The following is a 9,573-nucleotide window of genomic DNA, read 5'->3' on the forward strand; positions in this document are numbered from 1 at the left end:
GATCTTCAACTAGTATGTAAACTAACCATCATCAACCCCTCCTCTCTTGGCGTAAAACGTGTTGAAATTCAGTCCTAATTGGGCATCTCTCCCAGTTATAATTACATTGTCTTTATTCCATTAATTTGTGTGCCTAATTGTGTAATTGCCTAAATGAATCCATCTATTCAACTGTAGGCAATACCATTTCCATTAACAGCTCGAGCGTAGAAAAATATAGCACAGACTTCAGCCCAAACATCAGTTTGCACCAAACATAATGTTAAATGAAACCAATCCTTTTTGCCTGTACGTAATCCATATTCCTACATTCCCTGCGTATCCATGTGCCCATCTGAAAGCCTCTTAAATGCCACGATCATAGTTGTTTCCATCGTCACCACTAATGGCACATTACAGGCACCTACCACACTATAAACAAAAAGGTTGCCCCACACAGCTCCTTTAACTTTATTTCCTCTCTCCATAAACCTATGCCCTCAAGTATTTGACATTTCCACCCAGGGAAAAATAATCTGTCCATTCTATCTATGCCTCACATAATCTTATCAACTCCTATCAGGTCTCCCCTCAATCTCCACTCCAGTGGAAATTTTTTTTAATTTGTCCAATGTTTCCTGATAACAAATCCCCACATCCACTTGGCATCCTGGTAAACCTCAACTTCACCCTGTCCAAAGCCACCACATTCTGGGGCAACCAGAACTACACACAATACTCCAAATGCAGCCTAACTAATGTTCTATAAAGCTGCAACATGACTTTCTGACATGTGTGCTCAATGCCGATGAAGGCAAGCATGCCATATACTCCACCACTTTTTCTGCATGTTACTGCCAGGGGAACCATTGATTTGGACTTCGTGAATCAATGCTGTTAAGGGTCCTGCCATTAGCTGTATAGTTTCACGTTACATTTGACCTCCATAAGTGCAATACCTCATACTTGCACGGATTTAGCCTTGTCTGCCATTTCTCCACCCATTTATGTAACTGATGTATCTTTTGATTACCTTAGTCACTGTCTGCAACTCCCTCAATTTGTTTGCAGTCTACACACCAACCAACCAGCCTATCTACATTTTTGTCCAGGCCATTTATATATAAATCATGAATAAGAGGTTCCACCATTGGTCACAGATCTCCAGTTTTTCCATCCAAATCCAAATATTCTTGGATGCACTTAACAAATTCTGCCCGGCCAATGCCCTGCCACTTAATAATGATTATTATTTATTTGTCATTCGAACATATAAGTATACATTTGAACGAAATGTCGTTCCTCACGTGGCTGCTGTGCAAGGTTCATAGTGGTTGATAGTAATGCAAGGTGCCAGTGCAGCGCGTGTGTGTGTGTGCGCGTTGGGGGGGGGGGGGGAGCAGCAGGGTGTTCTTCATTCTAACAGCCAGGTGGAAGACGTTGTTGCACATCTTGGTAGTGCTGGCCTTGATGCTCTGGTACAGCAGAGGGGCAAAGAGTCCATGGGAGGGGTGGGAGTCCTTTATAATGTTGGTGGCTTTTCGGAGGCATCTTTTGTTGAAAATGTCCAGAATGGATGGGAGAGGCTCCCTGATGCTGTTCTCCGCTGTCCTGACTAATTGCTGGAGGGTCTTCCTGCATGATGCGGCGCAGTTCCCGTACCAGACGGTGATGCAGCTGCTCACGACGCTCTCTATGGTATCTCTGTAGAACATAGAGAGGATGGGTGGGGGAAGACTCGCTTGTTTCAGCCTCCTGAGGAAGTACAGCCTCTGCTGAGCTCTCCTGGCCAGGTGTGTTGTGTTGAGAGACCAGGAGAGGTTATCAGCGAGGTGCACCCCTAGGAATTTGATGTTGCTCACCCTCTCCACGATGGAGCCATTGATGTGCAGGGGGGGAGTGGGCAGCCTGCGTTCTGAAGTCTACAATCATCTCTGGTCTTGGTGAAGTTCAGAGACAGATTGTTGTCTTCACACCAGTTCTCAAGCTGTGCCACGTCCTCTCTGTAGTAGTCTCATTGTTGTCTCTGATGAGGCCCACCACTGTAGTGTCATCTGCAAATTTCATTGGTGTGGTTGACGGCACAGTCGTGGGTAAGTAGTGTGAATAGTAGTAGACTAAGCACACAGCCTTGGGGGGCTCCGGTGTTCAGCATGATGGTATTTGAGGTGTTGCCAACACGGATTGACTGACCCAGTTGCAAAGGGGGGTATTGAGGCTGAGCTTCCCCACCAGCTTCTGAGGGATGATCGTGTTGAATGCCAAGCTGAAGTCCATAAATAGCATTCTAGTGTAGGAGTTTTTTGTTGTCTATGTGGAGGGTGAAGGAGATGGTATCATCTGTGGAGCGGTTAGGGTGGTATGCGAACTGGTGGGGGTCTAGTGAGGTGCGGAAGCTATTCTTGATGTGTCCCATGACAAACCGTTCAAAGCACTTCATCACGATGGAGGTCAGTGCCACGGGACGGTAGTCATTGAGGCAGGAGACAAATTACTGTTTTGTCACCGGGACGATGGTGGTGGCTTTGAAGCCGGTGGGGACGGTAGCCTGGCTCAGGGAGATGTTGAAAATGTCTGCGAGGACGTCCGCCAGCTGGTTAGCACATTCCTTGAGCAGACGACCAGGTATGTTGTCTGGTACTAGGGCTTTCCGTGGGTCGATCTTGGTAGAGCTCTCCACACGTCGGCTATTTCCAGGATTATTATCCGCTTCTCGGGGGTAGGGGTGGACTAGCTCCCAAGCATGGTGTTAAGCGCCTCAAAGGGCGTATACAAGTCATTTAGCTTGTCCGGAAGGGAGGCATCGCTGTTGTTGGAATATGATGCTCCTTTATAGTCCGTGTTACCCACTGCAACAACCCTGTTGCTTTATATCTTTCCATAACCTGTCTTCATATCTATTCCTCTATCTCCTGCTGGATATTGGGAGACCGTAGTATAATCCCATCAGATTGTCTTTTAGCTCACCCAACACTCTCTTTTATGAGTAAGCCAGTACCGAATCACAATTACCAAGTCTCTGGATTCCATCTGATCTTCTCGATCAGATTACCATGAGGGGCCAACATTTACTGCCCCACCCTCATCAATCACCTTCGTACAAAATGCTGAAGTTTAAGTCATAACCTGCTGTAGACAAAGTCATGCTGACTGTCCCTAACTAGCCCATTATTTTCCAAGTGTGCGTTAGTACTATCTCTAAGAATCCTCACAATAGCTTTCCTGCCACTAATATACTTACAGGCCGATGATTTCCTAGATTGTTCCTATATCGTTTAAACAAAGGAATTGGTTACTTGCCAATCTACCAGGATTGCGCAGGTGGCTAGGTAGGATATAAAGATCATTGTCAAAGCCCCAGCAATCTCCTCTCTTGCCTCTCAGTAACCTGGACAAGGAGCTGCAGGTATTGCTTTGCCAAGAAAAGATACAAAATGCTGGAGTAACTCGGCTCATCAGGCAATATCCCTGAAAAACATGAATAGGTGATGTTTTGGGTTGGGACCCTTCTAAGGAAGGATCCCCACTCAACATCATCTATCCATGTTCTCCAGGAATACAACCTGACCTGCTGAGGTACTCCAGCATTTTGTGTACTATCATAGTTCCATGTACTGGTCCAGGCTCCAAGTTCCAAGTTATAATGCTTTAACTATAACATGCCTTGCATTGAAATAACCCATCTGTTTCACCGTTCATTAACCTGTCCCTGCCTGTCCTTCCTTTCAGACTGACCTGTTGTAACCAACAATCCCTCCAATTGCTGACTTGCTGCTCCAGGTTTTGCTTTCCCCAAACCCCACCTAGAATGGCTGTTCTAGTTTAAATTCCTCCCGAGTGCACTCGTGAACCTCCCTGTGAGGATATTGATTCCACACCATTTCAGGCGCAACCTGTCTCTCTTGCACAGGTCTGACCTTCCCTGTAAGAGTGGGAAGTGGTGGAGTATTGCTCAAGGCCTCAGCTGGTGGGGGCTTGCTTTGCAACTCAGTTAATATATGACACAGTTAATAACAGCCTTAAGGGGGGGGGGGAAGGCATTTGATTGATTTCATTTTAATGATGATGTTTATTGATTATTGTTTATGTGTTTGGATTTCAGTCTTGTAGTTAGTCAAAACCACTGATTCAGAGAAGAAAAATAGTTAATATCAGTTAATTTCCAATACCTTCTGCTGCTGCTTATATATACTGTACCTCTTGGTTCCTCATGATATGCTGAGAGATTAAAATTGTAGCCAATTTATAAATATGTGCCTTTAACAGAGCCAGGCTGCTGCATTGTAATGTTAGTCAAGCAAGATATGGCAACATGTGTCATTTATTCAGAAACCATCAGTTATATTGTTCATTGAGCTGTAACCAATACATTCTACAAAAGTATCAAACTCTTTCCAAATTGAATTAATTACACCAAAAGTATGGTACTAATAACTGTAATATAGTTCCTTTATTTTAATATCCCTATACAACTATATTAAAAGTGTATTAATATAAAACTGAAAAGATCTTGTTATTAGTTATTAATAATCAAGGTGCTCTGCAAAACTAATTTGCAAAAAAAACATTTAAAACTTTCCTCAAAATGGTGCAAACAAGAAGCATACTAAAATAATAATTGACAAAAATATTTAATCTCAGTGATTTTGAACTATTGAAGTAATTGCTGCAGCTGTGACAAGTCAATTGCTGGTGTCAACATTGCTTTAACACATTTTAAACAAATTGAAAGCGGTTGTAGATCAAATTAGGCTTCAGTTTAGCACTGATCATTGGAATTGCAGTGAATCAATGTGATCCGAGCTCTTTGTGCACTTAAAATTGTCCTCAATTTTTGAAAGCTGCCTCACCAGCACAATTAGCAGCAACTCATCGAGCTAATCAAGGGCAGGGGACTGACCTGTTTTGGAGGTGGGCACTCTGCTTTGTGTTAGTTGACTTCAGAACAAATATACAAGGACTGAAAAAATTCAAGCATAACTAATTATGGGCATAATTTGCATTTTATATTTATTTCGATTAATTTTGTGATGATAGGCATAGGAATACTTTATTGTCACGTGTGACTGGACACAGTGAGATTCTTTGCTTGCATACGCAATGTATAGGGGGGTTGCACGAAAGGTCACTGGGTCATAGGGCTCGACGCACGGAGCCGCTAAATCCAACTGGAGGACATCCGTCACTTCCGGTATATGTTATTAATGCTAGAAACGCGTACTTTCCTACCTGTTAAAAACCGCCAAAATGTTGAATTTTTGCGCTGAAAAAAATTGTGGGAGTCGGAGTAAGTGTGAGAGACATGTACCCAACTTTAGAATTCCAAACGTGAAGCGAAATGAAGGTATAGAGAAGCGAGAACTGAAGGGACTGCAGCAGCTAAAGTGCTTGGTAAACATTGAAAATATTGGGAATTATCGCGTTTGCTCACTGTATTTCATCAAGTAAGGCATTATTTGTGTTTTTTCTTGATTCCTTTGGTATCTAAAAATTCTCAGAAGTGATAAATCTGGCTGTAAATTTTTCTTCAGATGAGTTTTCATTTTGTATGTAAAAACCCATGAGAACCATGAGCGATTTAAAAAAATTACAGCCAGATTTATCATTTCTGAAACTTTTTAAGATCAAAGTCAAAGTGAACGAAATTTTGTTGCCTTGCAGTCCTACATATAGTACAAAAATGACAAAAACACACAATAAACACAAATTAACATCCACCACAGTGAGTTCACCAGGCACCTCCTCACTGTGATGGAAGGGAAAAGTCTTAAGTCTTTGTCTCTTCCCTCCTTGTTCTCCCTCTGCGCGATGGTAAGTAATGTCAGTCCCGCGGCTGAATCCGAGCTCCGCGAACGCCGGTTCAACTCCGCGGCCCGGGGTGGTCGAAGCTGCGGCCCTCCAGTCCAGCGGACGCAGCTGTTGTTGCGGGAGCTCCCGACACTGGGCCCGCGGTCGGGTAGGGTGGCCACTGCCGCCGGAATACTGCCCCAGCTCCGAGGCTGGGTGGCCGCTGCCGCTGCCCCAGCTCCGAGGCTAGGTGGCCGCTGCCCCGGCTCCGAGGCCGGGTCTCCGCTGCTGTCGGAACACCGCAGCTCCGGAGTCGGACCGCTGCTCCAGCTCCGCTATTAGGCCTTGGCAGAGATGGAGACGGGGGGATACGACAAGAAAAGTTGCATCCCCCCCCCCGAAAGAAGAGACCAAAAACATGTTCCTCCCCCCCACCCACACACATACACAACCTAATAAACCAAAGATTAACTAAAACAGGACAAAAGAACAACAACAAAAAACAGACGGACTGCAGGCGAGCCGCAGCTGCTAAGGTAGCGCCACCATCTTCCAGCCGCCGCCAAAGGAATCAAGAAAAAACACAAATAATGCCTTACTGTTGATGAAATGCAGTGAGCAAACGGCCAATGTTCGCCAAGCACTCTGGCTGTTGTTATCCCTTCAGCTCTCGCTTCTATCTACCATCATATCTCCTCACTTTTGGAATTCTGAAGTATGCTAAATGTCTCACACGCTTATCCCGATTTCCATAATTATTTACAGCGCAAAAATTGACAATTTCAGCCGGTTTTAACTGGCCCGCTACGCTGGAAACAATGGTAAGTGCCTACCTGCAGTTCATAGCGTGTACTCCATTTGGAGTAGCCTAGCAACAGTAAGGGTCATGGGTCGTGGCCCGGCTGCCGTGAAACCTCCCTATACAAATAGCAGCCACCTACAGTGCTGACAAAGTTACAAAGCGCACCAGCTCCTCCTTGTGTCCGTCCCCCCCCCCCAACAGTTTCCCCAGTAACCCCCCCCCCCCCCCCCCCCCCCCCCCCCCCCCCCCCCGGTGCTTTCCCCACTCCCGCGAGGTAGCGTCACTGCCAAGGCCCCATCGTTGCGTGACCTCACTGCTGTCGACGCCCAACTTCACGCCTCCATGGTGCCAACCCGGGCCCCAGCCAAGGGCTCCGTCGGCCGCTTCGCCCGACCCGGGCTTCTACGCGATCCAGAAGGCATTGAGACCGCGGCGCCTCGATAAAAGCCCCCGGCCGCGTTCCCATTCCACAGCCACGTCCCAGTCCATAGTCGGATCTGGCCAAAAGATGAGAAAACTGAAAAATGAGATCCGAGTTGAACAATCAACATATCTTCTGCCTGTAGCATGCCTCCATTTCAGATTGTCTTTTTGCTCAACTACTGCTAATTAAAGGCCATTTGTGGTCCAGGCGAGCTTAGACTGGATCTGAAGCCTTGCCTGTTCAATGAGCAACAGGACAAACACTCAAATCACGCAGCATAGCTCAATTATACAGATTAATTCTAACAAAGTGACCTCAATGACCAAAACAAAACAAAACAACACCTCATCAAGTATTAAATGAGATGTGTGTAGGAGCTATTCATGCTTAGGCTAGTTACTGTTAGCATATACTATTTTGTCTAGATATTTTGAGCAGTATTATCTTGAACGCTTGGCGGTGGGCATTTGATACGTAGGTGGGTGTGACATCAGACCAGCCACGGGATTTGTAGAGAAAACATTTCTTACCAGATAGTAAGAATGGAAAGATACAATTTGCATAAGAATAAAGAGGATCTGGTATGTTCATTTTTTGTATGTAAAATTACTTCAATAAAGAACCAATGGAAATTTCAACTGGAAGATCCGTTTTTTCTTGTCTGCGTAAGATCACTCCCACCACCCGTGTAGTAATGGCAACGGAAAGTTGGACATTGGAAAAGTTTAAAATTGCCATTACATTAAAGTAAGAACTGATCTCTGAGTGAAACTGGAGCTTGAAAACTTGGAACAAAGGATCTGCCTGACGCCGTCAACTCGACAAGGTCGACTCCTGCGCTATCTGAAGAACGACAATTGGAAACTTCGGAACCCAATGCGCAGGGACAGCGCGAGTACCTTCAGCTGAACGTGCAGGATAAAGCTTTATTGGAACAGTTACTATGGGAGAAGCTGTATTGGAACGGCTGCATTACGCTGTATTGGAAAAGGGCTGTTACTATAGAGATTTCAGAAGTGACCTTAAAAATCTCAACGCTATGTTGCTTTGAATTCACGCTCGGTTGTTTTGAATTCCAGTCTGGAAGCATGCGGCATTACGTCAACACGTCTTATAGGGGTAGTGAGCCAGTATGTCTAAGGCTCAGCCACAAGAGGGAGATGTGGAACAGGATTCTGGAAAAGAAAGAAGAATCATTAAACTCACCAACAAAGGCCAGGTATTGTTCATTGAAAGATGTCAGAAGTCAAGTAACACGATATGCAAACAAGCTGACGTTAATTGAAAAGCTGAAGAAGCTCATGGAATCAGATGAAAATGCAAAGGAAGTACAATCTAACCTGGTTCAATTAACTGAGCTCTGCTTTGAGGTCAGAAAATACCACTAGTCATTGTTGGAAATGCCAATGCCTGAAAGGGAGCTTGAAAGGCAAAATCAGTGGTTTCAAACAAGAATGGAATCTTTTAAAGGTTTTATACAAGATGTAGATGGGTGGTAATCTGACATTGGACAACAAACTACGCACTCTATAGTTGAAAGTGCCATACAACAAAGTGTTGTAGCCACAGTAGAAATTGGACCTGAATTCAGTTTTTCAAATGTCACAAAAATATCAAGCCACAAATCTAATTCTTCATCATGTGAATCTTCAAGGGTCTCTGCTGGTATTGAAGTTCAGGCAGATAGGGCTGTTCTCTTGGAACGGACTGCCTGCCGCCATGAGGAAAAAGCACAGGCGTGAGGCACAAAAGGACCAATGGAAAAGAGAGACTGTGCTGGCAGCAACCAGTGCCAAGCTTGAGTTTGAGACACAAGAGAAATATTTTAAAAGAGAGATAGAACAGTTGGAACTAGACATCCGATGCAAGGTTTAATGCACTTAATACCTGTAAAGAAGTGTCATCAACACACTGTAGCTTTACTTCATTTATTCATTATGTAACATTACAGATAGCACTAGCTGTACGTGGTTTGTCACGGAAACTAGAGAGTGATCAGTGGGTGGGGAGGTTGTAATTATACTTGTGATATGGGGAGTGGTTAGTAGTGATGAGGTAACTATATTAAAGGTACATGCATATGTCATCTACATCCTTCCCCTTAGAAACGAAAGGAAAACAAAATAGTGACGGGGCGACCACGTCTCATGCGCTATAAACGGTTAAGCAAAGTCACCGTAGCGGACAGGCGACTTGACAACACGTCCCGACCGGGTTCGCATCTCGCCATCTTCCCTCCCGGCAGGAAGAAGTGGAACAGGTACAGACGGCCGAGCCAGAACGGGGGAGCTGGGAGGGGATGGAGAAGACGGAGATGAAGGAGGGGATGCAGGCACAGCAGCGGGCAGCGGGCGGGCAGTCAAGGGAGGATGAGCCGGGGGAGGAACGGACTGATAGAGCTGAGAGGGCAGAGACCGAGGCATGCGAGGAGCGGCGGGCGGAGCAGCAGCAGGAGGCCCAGACTGCAGCGGGGGAGCAAAAGGGTCAGCGGGCGGTGGTGGAGGCTCGTTGACGAGCCACAGGTGTTGGCGGGACCGGCGGTAGACGGTTCCCGCATGGTCGACGAAATAGGACCTAGGCG

This window comes from Amblyraja radiata, chromosome 6, assembly GCF_010909765.2.
Source record: "Amblyraja radiata isolate CabotCenter1 chromosome 6, sAmbRad1.1.pri, whole genome shotgun sequence".
Lineage (NCBI taxonomy): Eukaryota > Metazoa > Chordata > Chondrichthyes > Rajiformes > Rajidae > Amblyraja > Amblyraja radiata.